At 43.4% G+C, this 16,924-nt stretch overlaps 1 protein-coding gene and 1 long non-coding RNA gene across 3 annotated transcripts in view; one reads left to right on the top strand and one right to left on the bottom strand.

Annotated features, from left to right (window-relative positions):
• Positions 1–13,865, bottom strand: part of LOC137079100 (neoverrucotoxin subunit alpha-like) — a 74,420-nt gene extending 60,555 nt beyond the window's left edge. The window contains exon 1 of one of the 2 annotated variants that reach the window (XM_067447058.1): positions 13,775–13,865. The gene's annotated coding sequence lies outside the window, so the exon portion shown is untranslated. The remainder of the gene's footprint in view (positions 1–13,774) is intronic. The other variant, XM_067447059.1, reaches the window with a different exon arrangement.
• Positions 4,940–16,924, top strand: part of LOC137079101 (uncharacterized) — a 44,840-nt gene continuing 32,855 nt past the window's right edge. Inside the window, exon 1 of the long non-coding RNA XR_010905407.1 lies at positions 4,940–6,491. This is a non-coding gene — a long non-coding RNA (uncharacterized lncRNA). The remainder of the gene's footprint in view (positions 6,492–16,924) is intronic.

The following is a 16,924-nucleotide window of genomic DNA, read 5'->3' as shown; positions in this document are numbered from 1 at the left end:
GTGGTCCCCGCTCACGCCGAGGCTGAGCGCGGATGCACGTCACGGTTCCTCGGATGGGTTCGCCGATTGCCGCGAGAAGATGTTTCCCTCCGGCGATCTAGCGACTGACGAAATTAATCACGAATGCTCTTAGAGATGGCTGGTGAGAAGGGAAATACATTTCTCGGCCATCCTGACTGTGTACGCTGAGCCGATATGAGCACGCTGCATGTAGGCTGCGGCCATCATGTGGGTGCTTTAATGGAGAGATCGCTCATTTAAAAAAGAAAAGCCTGCTATCTGAGCTTCTTTCAACTATGTTTCATTTAGTTGGCGGGGCATACACGGCAGCGGGTCAGCCTGGTGCTACTTTTACGCCATGTCGGTGTTGCAAGTGTACTAGGAAGACCTGCTGAGGGATCTCAATCAGGGAAAATACCCTGACGCGCTGCACAGCTGTGCGCCACATCAGCAATCGCAGGGCCTGAGGGCCAGTGTCGCAGAAACGCGGGTGGTGGTGTCCGAGGACCCGCACAACGCTGAGATCCGGGTCCCAGGCAGGCGGGAGACATCACAGTCTACGGACCAGTGACGGGGCCTGAGTGCCAACATCGCCTCTCGTGCTCCCCGCGGTTAAGGGCGGGGCGCAAAGAGGCGGACTCCCACAGAAGAGGAATAGTATCACAACGTGGTTGGCGTGGATGAAATATCCCTCCCTTAGGTGGGTGAGTTAAGAATTACATCTAATTTACTGCTCTTCTTCATTGTCTCCCCAGGCGCTTCTTACATCCGGCCCGGAGTGGGGCCGTGACGATGATACTGTAGATCCCGCCTGGCTGGGCTGTGAGAAGCGCACCCTCAGGCGTTTGCGCTCCTAAGCATGCATACTGTGAGTAAAACTTATGCGTGGATATCGTCGCGCGCAGGAGGCGAGCTGGTAAGTCCCACTTGTGAGGGAAACATTTATTCTTGATGTTGTGTGAGACTTCATGCTCCCCGCCGAGGGTTTGGGGATCACGGTATCGTGGAGGACACCATAGGGCCCTGTAGTTCCCCTGTCCGGTGGCTAGAACGATTTTCTAGGATGCCATTATGTGGTATGTTTAGAGCTAGCTTTGCTAGGAGAGAATAGCCGCCATTGTATGTTTTGCCTCCTCTCTTTGTGATGGAGCAGTAATTGAGGCAACCGCTCATTCTTGTGGGAATTTGCTGTTGTTTTAGGCAAGTGTGCTCTCCTAGACAAACAGGAAGCTCTTAGCCACCCCAGGGCAAAGCGGTTAGCATTGCCCCTCGTGGAATTTCACAGACGGGAGGGTTAGTTCAGGCTGACGCACGAACTACAGATTTATGTCTAGCCTCGCGGGGCTTGGATGGAGTATTATTGAGGTTTTTCCGCTCCCCCGAGCCGCGGATAATACTCTTATGCAGGCTGGCCCTCTCCGGGCCGCCGCATCTGTTGGCCTAGGCTTTTTCGGGATGGGGGGCATTTCTTTCCAAAGAAGGAAAGTAATTATCGCCCGAGGCCCTCTGTTTGAAATATTGCAGGGCTTTTTCTTTCGCATCCCTAGTCAGCCTCCTCTTACTTTAGAGTCGTCCGGCCAAGGTCCGCCCCCTTCTCTGCATTCTGAGGTTTTTAGTAATGCAGGTTGGTGTGAAGCAGAATGAACAGCGACTTAGCCAGTGGTCGTGGGGCGGGGTTTGGCGTCCCACGCTTGTACGCGGGTGGGTTAGTTTTGCAGAAACCCCTCTTTCCAGAGCTTGTTGTGGCCGCCACCTTCTGGCGGCCCCTGGCCCCATCCTGGAGGATGTTGGGCCGGTGGGTAGCATATTTGTGAATATTTTTTGCCCTCTGCTCTGTGTCTTCTGCTCCACCTTTTAGGGCTTGGGTTGAGCTGCACTCGCAACCTGCGTGCTTCGTGATGGTTCGGTCGGATGCTCCCCTGGAAGCCGAAGCATTGCCATGGCTGACGCCCTAGCATGAACGGTAGGCCGCTGCATGAAGGAAGAGCAGCCGCCCCGACGCAGGTGAAGTAAGTTGTACTCCCCTCGCTTTGAGGCTCTAGGTACTTTCTGCTGAGTACACTGCTATTGGCAATGTGTTTAGGTCTATGTCTGTAGGCACTGCCGGATGGGACTGCGTCATCGCATTGAGGACCCCGTGAGCCTCTGGGATGAAGCCAGCCCCGAGAGGGGCATGTGTTGCCAGCTGGCTGTGAGCAGCCGGCTTGGGCAGTCCTGGCAGTGGACTCTGAGCAGGAGGCCTCAGCAGGCCTCCTTGTGGGTGAGTCGCGACATCGCGACACCTAAGACTCGCTACTGTGCGGGAGGCCTCAATCAGGCCTCCCTGGAGGCGTGCTCCGGGACCGCAGTCACTTCTGACGGTTTGCACGTCCAGCTAGCAGGTATCAGGCCTCTCCTGGCCTGCCTGTGGGTGAGCCCCCGAGCTTGTACGCTCGGCTAACCGGTATAACGTGGTGTTAGGTGTTAGGCCCCTTTTGGGCCTCCCTGAGGAGGGATTCCCGGTTCCGGTCTCAGTGACAAGCTAGCCGCTAGCAGAGCTTGCTGCCAGGTCGTAGGCGTCGCCAGGCCTCCCTGAGGACGAGCTCCATTGTTTGACACTCGCGCATCTAGCATGGGTGGCTTCTGGTGAATGGCCTCATGGGCCTCCCTGAGGGGACCAGTTAAGCCACTTCCCTGCGGCTTTAAACAGCTAGCCTCAACGGTGCCAGGTAGAGGCTCCTTCGGGCCTCCCTGGGGGGACGAGTTCCTTGGATGGAGACACATAACTGGCTCAAGCTGACAGCTAGTGGTTCTTGCCATCAGGCTTCGGTCCTAGCGGGCAGCACCTGATGGCGGTCGCACACTCTAGCACGACGAGATGACGCTGCTGCTATGCGGTCCCTACAGGACGGGGACCTGCATAGGTTGCCTACAGCATGGTACCTACCAGGCAGGCTTAAGAGCTCCCCTCTTATGAGGGTCGTCTGTAAGCTTATGGCCACCTTGGCCTGATCAGTTGGTCGTAGGCCCCGCAGGGCCTCCCTGTGAGATCAGCCTGTAGGCCTTCTCAGGCCTCCTGAGCACCCCTGTAATGTATGTCCTCGGTAGATCCTAGGATCGAGCAGCTAACTCCCCTCGCTAGCAAGGGTCGGAAAGCACTACGCTGAGCGCTGTTCTCCAGGATAGCCCGTCTTTGAGGTCCGGCCTGAGGCGGACACTGCCAATTTTGCAGTCCCTCAGCTGGATGCCTCTCCAGAGGCGAGTTTCCAGAGGCTCTCTTTTTCAACAGACAGGGCTGGCCGATGGAAGCGTGCCGCATAGTGATGCCAGGTCAGGCCTCCCTGGTGGCATTCGGTGAAGTTCTTCCCGAATAGTGACTGGCTGGGGCGCCCCAGTTTAGCATTATTTGATTTAAAAAGATAAAATACATGCAGAAACAACACGTGTGCAATATAGCTCACCGCCAGATCACATATGGAGAATCTTACATTTTTTCTTGAGAAAATACTCTAATTACCCACGGCAAAAGCTTTGTCTACTACATGTGACAAACAACAAATAATATGGGACTTTCAACAATATTTATATCTATTGAAAATCATTTTGATCACATAATATATTTCACAGATTGAATGTGATGAGTAAGAAAATAAAAAAAGTTACAAAAAAAAACGGGCAAACCTGGCACTGTTTATTGTTAAGAGCACTTTATCTTCTATTACAGCATTTGAATGGTAGAGTTCTCCTTGCTTTGTCAATTTACTAGAGATTCTGAGAAATGGCTGCAGTCTATCTAAAATGGTTAATGAATCTGAATGAATTAATTAAAGGTGGGGTAAGTGTTATTTCAAAACCGTTTTAGGGCGTCCTTTCAAGCATTTAATGAGATTTTCCATAGAAATACATAATTTTGGCCCCTTTTGAACCGTTATAGCGCCACCAAGTGTCCGGTTGCTGCGTCCTTTCTCGGGTGGCCACAGAATGAGCTCTTACATAGGCGTGCAGAGTTTGGTAAAGATACCTTGTTCCGTTCACGAGTTTTAGCCAATTTAGTAAAAGTGGCTTATCCCCCTTCCAACGTTTTGGCGGCCCTTAGGGACTGTGAACCCAAATTTCCACTTTTTTAAATAACTTTTAACAAGCAGACCCCAGAGAATCTCGCTTCACTGGTTTGGTTCCGGTCGGGCCAAAAACCTAGGACTAGTTTGCAAAAGTAGTTTTGCACAAAAATACCCCACTCTGATGAGCAAATCCAATGCAAATCCATTTTGTCCGTCTTGCGCCAAGGATTCCAGCGATATAAGACAATCAAGGCTACGCCTTATGATTAAGGAGTTATGAGCCGTTTCGTACTTTTGATCGCTGTAGTGCCCCCGTCAGGCCGATCGGTGACGTCTGCAGTCGTTGTGAGTAATACCAGCCCTGAAAGCTTCATGTCTCTACAACTTACGGTTTGGTCTGCCCGAGCAGTTTTAGATGGAAAATGATGCATCATGGGGAAATAAACAGTTCCAATAGGAGACTTTGAATGGATTTTACTACCCCTTACTATACAAATTTTGACATTCAGGCTCACGTAGGTGACTAACGACACGTTTTCGAACTTCTGATGCTGGTTTCATCTCGATCGGACTAGCGGTTTCGAAGATATCGGCTAATTTTTTTAGAGAGCTAAATTACAACAGTGCACAAACCATACGCCGAAACCTGGCAAGTTTGGTATCGTTGGACTCGGCAACGTTTCGGGAGTCTAAGGAGATGAGTCTCGTGAAAATAAGTCAAACACACCCAAAGTTATAAGCCCTTTTAAAAAAAATCTCCTCTAGGTGGTGTTTTGAAACATCTCAGGCTACTTCAAGGTATCATAATTCAAGATGGCAGACAGCCAAAATGGTTGATATGGTAAAATTGGAAATCAGTTGACTCAGCATGACTTTCCAAATCTGACGAGACCACTTTTGTGATTTTTGGAAAAATGGTTCAGCAAAAAAAAAAAAAAAAAGCAAAAATAGCCATTTTTCTATCTCCATAGCAGTAGGTAGTGCTGCACAGAAATGCCTCATGTTGCCTCAGGACATGCTTGTGCCAACATGTACCAAGCTTGGTCTGAATATGATAAAGCGGTGCAGAGATACAGCCTTACGTCTGTTTTTGCAAGCGCTGTGTAAAATGTGTTTGCGCGTTAATCGGAAACGTTTTGACGAATCAAATTGAATTCCATAACTTTTTGTCTGCACTGGCTGATGATGATCTGGTTCAATTTTCCTGCAAATCGGACGAGTTTGCAAAAGAAGGTTTTTGGGGAAATTCAAAATGGTGGGAAATATATAATGACGTCATAGGCTTTCGGATTGGCAAGAGCTCAGAAATCTAAGGAAAAAATAATTTTGTTTCTAGCCCTTAAGGTTCAAAAGTTATTAGCATAAACATGAGTGCAACTTTGGACAGGTGGTGGCGCTAGAGGGATTGAGTTAGAGACACCAAAATTGGTGTATTTAATTTTGGGACTGCCCTCTATCAGAAAGTCAAATTGCTACAACTTTCCCAGAAACGGTTCTATGGGCTGCCATAGACTTCCATGGCGGAAGAAGAAAGTATGAATATAAACGGATACAATAGGTGCCTCCGCACCTTCGGTGCTTGGCCCCTTATAAAAAGGGCAAAAAAGGGTCTACAAATGCCTATAAAAAAGATTATAGGGTCTTGATTTTTGAGCTACTGGTTGGAAAAACTTTATCAAGCCTGGTGACGTGCATCATAGAGGTCAAAGGTCAATTTTTGCATTTTTCAGCTCATTTATCATGAAAATGTTTTGTGTATTTATCTAACAATTTCAATAGGTGGCTCCGCACCTTCGGTGCTTGGCCCCTAATAATAGGAACACCATCAATTACAATAGGTCCCTAAGCACATTTGGTTTGAATGCATAAGTAGTCTAAATAACCAGTGCTGAATAATTACAATTTAAGGAGTTACTTGTCACTTCCTCAAATTAACAGTTGTACACTTTGCCTTAAATGTAACCAGTGGACATGCATGTTACTCTGGAAACTTATCATAAAGATTAATTGCAAACACTTATCCACTATGCACATCAATTTTATCTAATTTATTTTATCTAATCTATAATCTGAGATTTTATCTATTTTTTATCTATCCATTTTAACTTTGATCTATCTATTCTTCTTAAAGATCAAACATGTGTGGCCATAAAAGGACCTGGCAGCAGGTCAAGATTAAGTACAAGAACATTTTGCTGGCTTATAAGTAACCTAATTGCTGAAAAAGTATAAATTAAGTGAATAGTGTCTGCTGACATTTTATTGTCTGTACTGATTTAAGCACTGATAAAAATGCTCATTTATCTGGCACGGGGGTGGCCCTCTGACCCAAGACCACAGCAGAGGAGCTGGCCCTGGAGTTAGATAAAGGGAAGCCAATGATGAAAGGGATCCAGAGAGGGACAGCCAATGACTCTGGCCCAGCGAGAGAAACTGGCCTCTTCATACAAGGTACATTACTGCCGTACGTCTGCATATGGAAAACAATCAAATAATTAGATTGTGATATATGGACTGTCTGACTTAGCCTTACCTTGCAGTGTCTGGTAACAGAGTTATACTTCTGAGGCCACCAGAGTACACTGTAAAAAATTAAATTGCCATTTGTCCAGTAAACAGTGCTTTTTGAATCCCATATATTAAGAATTGTTAATAACTGTGACTCTACATAAAAATACATGTTAGCTCAACAAAATTCTCCAAAATGTCACGCTACATATTAAACAAAGTTTTCTGGACAAACATTTTTGTGTTGAGCAGAAAACCTACGATCTAAATAGTTTGCCCATGCGTGATGAGCCAGAAAATCGCGCCGAAATGCACAGGGTTTCCTTCTCCATTTTGCACGGGTAGCTCCTCACTCGTTTTGAAGTTCGCTCATCCTCCTGCCTTTTCAAGGATCTAATATTGCCATACTTCAGTTGGTAAGTATTAATATTACTTTTCATTTCATGCATGCAATGAATTGCATATTCTCAAGCGGACAGTGTTATTGTTAGACATACAATTGGTTGTGTATTGTTAAAAGGCGTGTGGCCTAACATTTTTAATGTTTGTCACTGCTCAGATAAAGATTAGCTCATTAAAGTTCTTAATACAATAACGTTTCAATACAATAGCCAAGATAAAAAAACTGAAATTAGCGAGTAATATGTTTGTTTAGCACGAGTATTCAAGTCCTTTATTGTTAGTTGAGGTTTTCTTTTCTTTTTTGTCTCTAGGGGGCGCTGATAAACTGATATATCTGCGTTGAACCGCGTTTGTGAGAGAGGAAGACAGCGGAGGGTGAGGTAAGAACGTGTTATGTGTTAATGTTTAATTTGTAAGCTGCGCACACAATGTATGGATATATAAACTATCATGTAATGTTAAATGTATTTTAGCCGTTTCAATGTGCATTTTCGTCGTTACAAATCACACGCAGATGTATGTTTATGAGTGTGTTTAGAACGAAATATTTATTTATTTATTTTTTAAACATTGAGAGCTCTACATCAGATTTTAAATATGGGGACAACGAAAAAAAGTGTAGAATAAGACTATGCATAGCATTTTTTTGTTTATTTTATAATAATTTTAAATAATATAAGGTTGTGATGTTTACAATAGGTTCGAACTGATAATTTTCTATTTTCCAGAATGATCCAAATTGGATGTTGTTAGCATATTGTTGGATGCAACACTGAGGTATGCTGTATAAAGAAAGTTTCCACATTTGCACACTGTCTCACTTTCCGCATATGTTTGTCTGCATGGAACTCAATTCTAAGAACATCCTTTATGCAGGACACTGCAATGGACAGCCTGAGTTCTTCAAGATAGCATGTTGCTCTGCTCTGCCAAAGTGTCCTTTATATCAAAACGACTCTCCACCTGGTAAATAGTGCATTTAAAATCTTGAACAAACAAACTTGTTGAGAGCATCTATGCTGACATGTTTGTCTTTTATACTGGTGACTTAACTGATTATCACCCTTTGATTTCATACAGTTTTGGAGAGCCTGTGTTTGTAACCCTGAGGACATATCTGCAGCACTGAATGCATATTTAATGGTATTGTTTTTTAACTTATTTTTAATTTATTAATTAAATAATTGAAATTGATTATTTTCGATAAACAGCCTTTTCTACTGTGAGTTGTCATATCCTCCACTGAAGCCCGGCGAGTCAAGCCTCCGGAAGTGCCTGAATCAGTGGACTCTCTCAACAATATACTTCAAGTGAAGCTACTGGTAGGACAGTTTTTTTTCCCCCTGCAATTTGAGGACTTTGCAACCTGTCGGAGATCTCAGAACTGCCCAATGAAAGAGCAGTCTTGCATATTCAGTGGTCCAACTCCTGTGGTCACTTGATGAAACCAACAGCCTACCATCTCATCGTTTGGTACTAATAGTCTCAACACTTCTGAAGGGTCCTCCCACATTCTCTGTACAAAGGTATTATTTACAAACTGCTTAGAAATTGGCCTTTAACATTCCCCATACCAATTCTCTCATTTGATTTGAATTGTATTATTTATTGCATTAATACAAATTAATTGTTTATGAACAGGTTTTTGAGGAGTTTTTCAGAATCACCAAAAAAGACCTTCTGGGAGACTTCATGGCAGCCATTGGCATGTACACACACCGCAGCTCCTGAAACTTTACAGAGACAGAAAAGAGCTTTCGAACAGGACATGGATGCACTCCTAGAAATACTTCATGACAGGGTAAGTTCAATTTCAATGTTTTGATAGCTTGATCTGTGTTACTTTGGCTGATGATGAATAACATTTTTATACCTAAGCTATTTGGTTGTTTCTTTTGTATGTTTTTCTAGACAACAGACATAGATGATCACAGGAGGACTCCTGCTCTACAAGGCCTGCCTGTATTTCTTTGCGAGAACCCAGCCGAGCTATTCAAGAAGTGTAATGTACGTATCAGTCTTCAAAAGGCTTAAAGGGTTATTCCAAACATGTAAAGTCTGTCATAAAATACTTATCCTCTTGTCATTCCAAACCTGTAAGACTGTCATTAATTTTCAGAACACCAATGAAGATATTTGAAATGAAACCTGAGAGATTTCTGTCCCTCTATTGACAGTCTATGCAACTGTCACTTTTCAAGCCCCAAAAGGTAGTAAAAACATTGAAGTAGAGTAGACCATGTGACTCCAGGTGTTTAACCTCAGTTTTGTGAAGTGACATGAATAAGTGAAAAAAAAAATGTAATTGTTTTTACATGCAGAGCAATTGCATCGCTAATCAAATTGAGGTTACGCCTCTGGAGTCAAATGGATTATTTTTATGTCTTTAATACCTTTCTGGGCCTTAAAAGTGGTTGTTGTATTGGCTGTCAATGGAGGGACAGAAATCGTTCAGATTTCATCAAAAATATCTTAATTGCTGTTTTCAAGATAAAGGAAAGTCTTACGGTTTGGATCGAACTAAAGGTGAGTAAATAATGACAGAATTTAATTTTTTGGGTGAATTAACCATTTAAAGCAGGGATGTCCAAACCTGCTCTTCTATGGCTCCAACCTACCTGGAAGTTTCTATTAATCCTGTGGACCTTGATTATCTGGTTCAGATAAGTTTAGTTGGAGTTAAAGCTAAACTCATCAGCACAGTGACCCATAGAACAGGATTGGACACCCCTAGTTTAAACTCTCTCTCTCTATCTTTGGTGTTTTCTGCTTATTTACTTGGTCATGCCATTCTTTGTGTTATCTGTCATATTATAATGTCCACTTCTGATTTCACATTATAAAACTATTTACCAATACAAAGTTTACAATTAGTGCATGCAATTTATGTATTGCCAACCCCTCATCCCCACCCCCATCTTAATTAATTTGTTACAAAATTAACAAATTAAATTCTTAACTAAAATATATTTCTTATTGTGTTTGTGTCACAGGAAACAAAAGCGGCCCCTGTTGACATTTTCTATGTGCTGGACGATAACACCCAAACAACATCACCATTTATCAAGACTTTTGCTGTTGTACTGGAGGGGGTTGTTCTGGAAGAAGTTTTCCTATCCTAAGACGATCCTAAGACTGGTAACAAAATGGTTGTGCGTGAGGCAGAGTTGGACCAGTGTTTCCAGTTCTTTTAATGTTTTTAAAAAAAAATTCCTTTGAGACATTCAAAATAAAAAACAAGCATTGTTTTGTACGGACTGTTTAAATGGACAGTTTTACTCAAAAGACACTGTATGAAAACTGTGCATTGCAGTGTTGTGGATACGTTTTTTTATGTTTTTAATTACAGATTGCAAGCTCTTTTACAATGAAACACTGCACTCATATTGATAAGCCATAAAATAGTGAAACTGTTTAGAGTGTAAAAAAATAAGCATTTGTGTGAATATTTATTATTTATGGATCTGGCATTGAGTGACCTGTTTGTCTTTGCTTTGTCCTAAAGATATTTTAAAAAATTATATGTTAAATAAGTTATGACAACATATGTTTTTACATTGGTTTATCTCATCAAAATAAGTTAAGAAATGTTAAACTTTTTTAATTTAATTATACAAGATGTAACTCATTTTTTAAAGTCAGCTTAACATAATTTAAGTTGAAATAACTTAAACATCCAAGTCGATTGTACTGCAAACTTTACGGCGTAGGTGCCTTATTGCTCTTTAATAAATATACATGTATCTAATGTAGTTGCTCCAAAAAGTAATTCAGTCTTGCATTTTAATAAATATTTAGATATCATCAAACACTAGATTTCTTTAAATGTGAAATGTTAAAATGTTTATAACTTGCAACCCCCCCCCCACCACCACCACCACCACCCACACAAACACACACACACACACACACACACACACACACACACACACAACCTGAACTTAAAAGTTGGCAACCCTGCAGTTACTCCCTCTTGCGGTCTGAGGCAGACCTGTTGTGCAATAGCGCACGGAGAGACTTTACAGGGGAAACACGGTTTTAGCCGGGTTAGATGACAAATATAACGGATGAGATGTTTTGAGCCATTGACTTGATAGCAGAAGATGTTTTGGATGGGGAGAATAAAGTGTTTTATTCAATTACATAACATATATTACTGCATGTACTGAGGCATGTGTTAGTGTTTTAAAGTGTTCCTTACTGCTAACCTAGACACAGGACAGCACTATTACACATATTAGTGTGAGTTTTAAAGGAAGTGTATGTAAGATTGTGGCCAAAACTGGTACTGCAATCACTACACTTCTTTTTTTTTCAAAGTGCTATTACTCAATATCAGAATGACGTCTCAGCTTTCAAAAGAGACCAAAACCATGCATATACACAGTGGTTCAAGAACAGCACTTTGGGTATTCCTTTTCTAGGCATTTAGGAACATTTTACAGGCATTCTAAGGGGATATCTAGTGTTTCAATGCTGGATAATAAAAATTATACAACAAATTTACAGAACACCATGGAGTGACTGTAAAACACATTAATTTCTAGTAGGATTGACAGCAGATACATCACTTGGAATAATCTTAGCCTGGTTGTTAGCCTGCTCTGGAGATTAAATCTCCATAATACCTTAATTTAGCTTTCTTTCATGCAGAGTCAGGGCTAAATTCAGCCAGGATAACTGGAAAATCTCAGGTTAATCCCTTATCTTGCTTTCCTGCAATACCCCTCAGGAAATGGCCCTATCTTTGCTGTTCAATATTTAGCATTGGGTGGAGAATTCCTTAAAGCTTTACTCAAGCATTGGCAGTCTATTTATAGTTATCCAAAGTTGACTAATGTATTTAAAGAAGGTTCTCAATTGGTATTAAAATCAGATTTTCCGCTTTGTAAGGTGAAAACTGGTATCCCGACTCTTCTTCTGGTAATTATTGCTGTGGTAACTGTGCCCAGTCTACTTTTACACAAATGTAAATCTTTGTCATCCACACACTTGCCTGAATATTTGGATACATGGGACGATTACTTGCTCATCCACACATGTGATTTATCTTATACGCTGTCCATGTGTTCTTGAACAATTGAACAATATTAGGACGGAGATGTGCTGCAGTCCTATAGCATTATACTTCAGACAAGCGGGTCATAATGTTAGTGTCGTACAATGCATCAGTCTAGAAGGTACACAAACCGGCAAGAGGAGGACATTTTGAGAGAAAACTGTTGCAACAGGAGAGCTTTTGGATTTTTACTTTAAATACTTTATCGTCTTTTTGGTTTGAATCATTTATTTTATTTTATTTTCAAATTATTTATTTACTGTATTTTTATTTTTTATTTAATTCTTTCATTTTTTCACATTATTATTTATTGTTTTTGTATATTTTGATTTCTTTTTTCTCTTTTTTTATACATTTTTATTTATTTATTCAAAACACTAGTATTATTTTTTATTTTTGTGGGATACGTGTGATCACCTGTTGCCTATAAAGGAGATTTTATCTTGGTTCACAAAGTTTGTGCCAGATGAAGACTTATGCAAGAAAATTGCATAAATGACATCAATAAATGACATCACATTGTTTTTTTCCTTCAATAACACTAAATTTGCCACAACCAAGTCAAAACACATATGTACAGGTAAAATATATAGTCAACTTTTTTTCATCAAAACATCATCAAAGGCCCCATTTACACTGCATGGTTCAAGTGACCCGATTCCGATTTTTCCCTCTCATGTGGCTCAGATTGGATATGGCATGTGAACGTGTAAGCAGGAAAAAAACGCATGGATTCCTCAGATCGGATTCAGGCCTCACTCATATGTGGTAATAAATCCGATATGATTCGGATGCGTGCATTAGCGTCTGCCATGTAAGCGGTCAGATCGGATATTCCCCAGTAAATGCGAGTCGTACCTCATTGAAAAAAGGACGGAGGCGAATGACGTCAACAAACTGCGATCCAGTGTTGCCAAGTCCGCGGATTTCATGTGGAATTGGGCTACTTTAACACAGTTTTGAGTTGCAATTGGACGGGTCTTGTTGTGAAAACCTGCCAACCCCGTCAAGGGCTCTCCTCTTTTTCTCCGCCTTACGAGAGAAATGTTTTGACCTTTAAAGATGTGTGGAACAGTGCAGACAGCAAAACATTGTGCAATCATTTTGTTTGCGTCCATCGCATATCGCGCTGTTTTACTTCCTTTCACCGGTTAAGAGCGTCTTGGGCTGTTTTGCCAGTGATCCAAAAATCCAAAAATCACACACACAAATGATCCGAATAATGATTTATGACCGTTTGAATCTTTGTTTGAGGAAGATGGAAGAGAAGACTTCTGTGTTAGACTTCCGAATAAAGTCGTAGTTTTTGTTATTTTTGGACCAAAATTTATTTTCGATGCTTCAAAAGAGTCCAACTTACCAACTGATGTCACATATGGACTACTTTGATGATGTTTTCATTCCCTTCTGTGCGTGGACAGCAAGTGTGCATGCAGTTACATTCAAAGGACAGAAAGCCCTCAGACTAAATCTAAAACATCTTAAACTGTGTTCAGAGGATGTTTGGAGGTCTTACGGATGTGGAACGACATTGGGGTGAGTCATTAATTAAATACATTTAATTTTTGGGTAAACAAACCCTTTAAATATAACCTTGCACTTTCTAGTCTCTCCAGTTTAAACAATGGTTTCACAACTTCTTATATCTATCCTCTGAAAAACTTAACTTTTCCTTTCAGTGAACATGTAGATTAAGTAAAGGTGGAGCAAAGCATCACAGCAAATCAAACACATTTACAGCGATACTGCCTAAATCACATCTTACCTGGAGTCTCTGTTCTTGATGTGGTAAGTCTGATGCTTATCAGAAATCTGTAGTGATATTTATAGTCCTAATACTGAGGGAATGACTCATGAAAACATGCGATGTAGGGAATTGTTGTGAAAGATTGTAGAGGGGAGGTCAATGCCTCTTTGATTTTGTGTGAGGTACAAAGTATAAATGATTAAAAACATTAATTGAAAACAAGTTGACTAAACTATTGAAAAGCAGTGTTACGTCACCATTAAATAAACAGGAAAATGGAATAACATAACATACAAAGACAAGGCCATAGAGACGCAATGACGGTGCAACAAATTAGTTTAATGAAAGATAAAGCTTAACAAAACAGAGCATGGTGGGAAAATAACACACACACAAAAAAAACAACCCTGACTACACGTCTGTAAAAGAAAGGTGAAACTTGCCTACCTCCCGTCCAAACAAAAGACAAGTTTGTTGTGAGTGTTCTGGTTCCTCTAGCTGCTACACTATAACTACCAACAAGTTAAACAACGTGAAAACCCGTCACCTTCCTCCCACCAGCTCTCAAAATAACCCATAAACTAAGACAAATGATTATCCCCTTTCAGGAGCATAGTAAGGTGTGTGAGCGCTGAGCTTTCGCTCCGTCTACGGAAAAGAGCAGGTGTGGAAAATAGAAGCCTCCCATCCGGACATCAGACAGGTGTTTTTAAAGCGTTTTTTAAAGCAACCCACAATTAGCAATCAGCGGCACCCAGCGCGGCCTCTAGAGGAGACAGAAGAAACAGCAGCAGCACAACCGCAACAGAGCATAGTTCATTTCACTCTTTAGCGTAACAAGCAGTTACTGTGAATGAAACATTTATATAAATACTCAATTTTGTGTAGAAAAAGGATACTTTGTGATTGTGTTTATTGTTATAACACAAATTAAAATATGCTGAAATCTTTTTTAAAAAGTGCACTTTGATTATCTATTGTGATATTAGTAACATCTCTGTTACATATGGTAACCCTCGTTCCCTGAAGGAGGGAACGGAGACGTACGTTGGAATGACAGACAAATTGGGATTACTTCTATGAGCCCTGTCAGCTTCGCGATATAGAAAACGGGCCAATGAACATTGGCGTGCGTGCTTTGCATATCGCACCCCTCCGAAGGCAGCGCTTGCAGGCTCACCACCTGGTCCCGGAAGGGAGTGGTGGTAACCTTGGGCACGTATCCAGGCCAGGGTCTCAGAATCACGAGAGAGTTGTCCGGCCCGAATTCCAGGCACAATTCATCGACCGAAAATGCCTGCAGGTCACCTACCCTCTTGATGGAGGCCAATGCAGTCAGGAGTACCATCTTTAGAGACAGGATTTTCAACTCTGCTGACTGCAAAGGCTCAAAGGTCTCTGCAGTGCACTCAGCACTAGAGCAACGTGTGGCAACGTACACATTGAGGGTGGAGGAGACAGCCTTCTCTCCAACCCCTCTTGTAGGAAGGAAAGCATGGACCTGACCGAACATCTTCGGGGGTCTTCTCGATGAGAAGAGTACCAGTCGACAAACAGGTTCCACTTCAACGCATAGAGGTGCCTCGTAGAGGGAGCTCTAGCGGAAGTGATGGTGTCCACCAGAGCCCGTGGTAGATCACCTAGAACCTCCGCGTCCCGTCCAGGGACCAGACATGGAGTTTCCAAAGGTCCGGACACGTGTGCCAGAGGGTGCCCTGTCTCTGAGTCAGGAGGTCCTTCCTCAGAGGAATGGGCCAAGGAGGTGCTGTCGTGAGGAGTACTAGTTCTGGGAACCATGTCCTGTTGGGCCAATACGGAGCTACCAGGACGACCTGCTCCTCGTTCTCCCTGACCTTGCACAGTGTCTGTGTGAGAAGGCTCACTGAGGGGACAAATATTTGCATAGGCCCCAGGGCCAGCTGTGTGCCAGGGCATCCGTGCCGAGGGTCCCCTCGGGCAGGGAATAAAACAACTGGCAATGGACGTGGCACCCCAGCCGGTGGATGAGGCGTCTGTGGAGACAATCACATGCCTGGATAACTGTTCTAGGGGCACCCCCGCCCGTAGAAATACAGGATCCGACCACTGGCTGAAGGTTTGGCGGCACCACGGTGTGACTGAGACACGAAGGGACCTGCTGTGCCATGCCCACCTCAGGTATTGGTCATGTAGCCAGTGCTGAAGCGGTCTCGTATGGAGTAATCCGAGCGGTGTGACCGCGGTAACGGATGCCATATGCCCCAGAAGCCTCTGAAATTGTTTCAGTGGGACCGCTGTCCTGCGTTTGAACAAATTCAAGCAGTTCAACACCGACTGGCGCGCTGTCAGGGCGATAGAATCGAGCTCCATCCCGAGAAAAGAGATTCTCTGCGTGAGGCAGAGTTTGATCTTTTCCCAGTTGACCCGAATTCCCAACTGTTTGCACAACGGCTCTTGCAACTGGGCAAGGATCAGCCAGTTGTCGAGGTAGTTGAGGATGCGAACATCACGCTCTCTCATGGGAGCAATGGCCGCCTCCGCGACTTTCGTGAAGACACGGGGCGACAGGGACAGCCCGAAGGGTAGGACTTTGTACTGTTATGCTCGTCTGTCGAACGCAAAGCGTAGAAACGGTCTGTGTCGAGGAAGAATCGAGACATTAAAGTATGCGTCCTTCAGGTCGATCGCTGCAAACCAATCTTGGGAACGGATGCACCTGAAGATGTGTTTCTGCGTTAGCATTCTGAACGGCAGCCTGTGAAGGGACCGGTTCAAGAATCGCAGATCCAAGATCGGCGGCAATGGGAGCGTCGAACACCGCCAAACATGCTCTCTTGGCACCCAGAGATTTTGGAAACTGCTCTTTTTGTGAAGTTTTGGGTACCACTGGCGCTGGGGCCAGTGGCGGAACAGATGTTAAACACAAAAGAACCCCCCCCAGCCCTCCTCCGGGGGAGGAAGTGGTGCTGCTGCCACTCCCTGTAGAGCAGTCTCCTCCATCTCTGGGCGGCCCCTCTCAGGGTCTCTTACGACGGCGCAGCGATTAACATCTGCTCGTCCGCAGGTGCCCCAAAGGACACCATTGGACGCCCATGAGAGGGGCCGACGGAATCCTCCGGAAGCACCCCCGGTTGCGGCTCTTGTGAGGGAATAGGGTCCCGAGGATGATCCCTCGTCGGGTTTGGCCTA

This window comes from Pseudorasbora parva, chromosome 6, assembly GCF_024679245.1.
Source record: "Pseudorasbora parva isolate DD20220531a chromosome 6, ASM2467924v1, whole genome shotgun sequence".
Classification (NCBI taxonomy): domain Eukaryota; kingdom Metazoa; phylum Chordata; class Actinopteri; order Cypriniformes; family Gobionidae; genus Pseudorasbora; species Pseudorasbora parva.
This window is presented reverse-complemented; position numbering and strand designations above follow the sequence as displayed.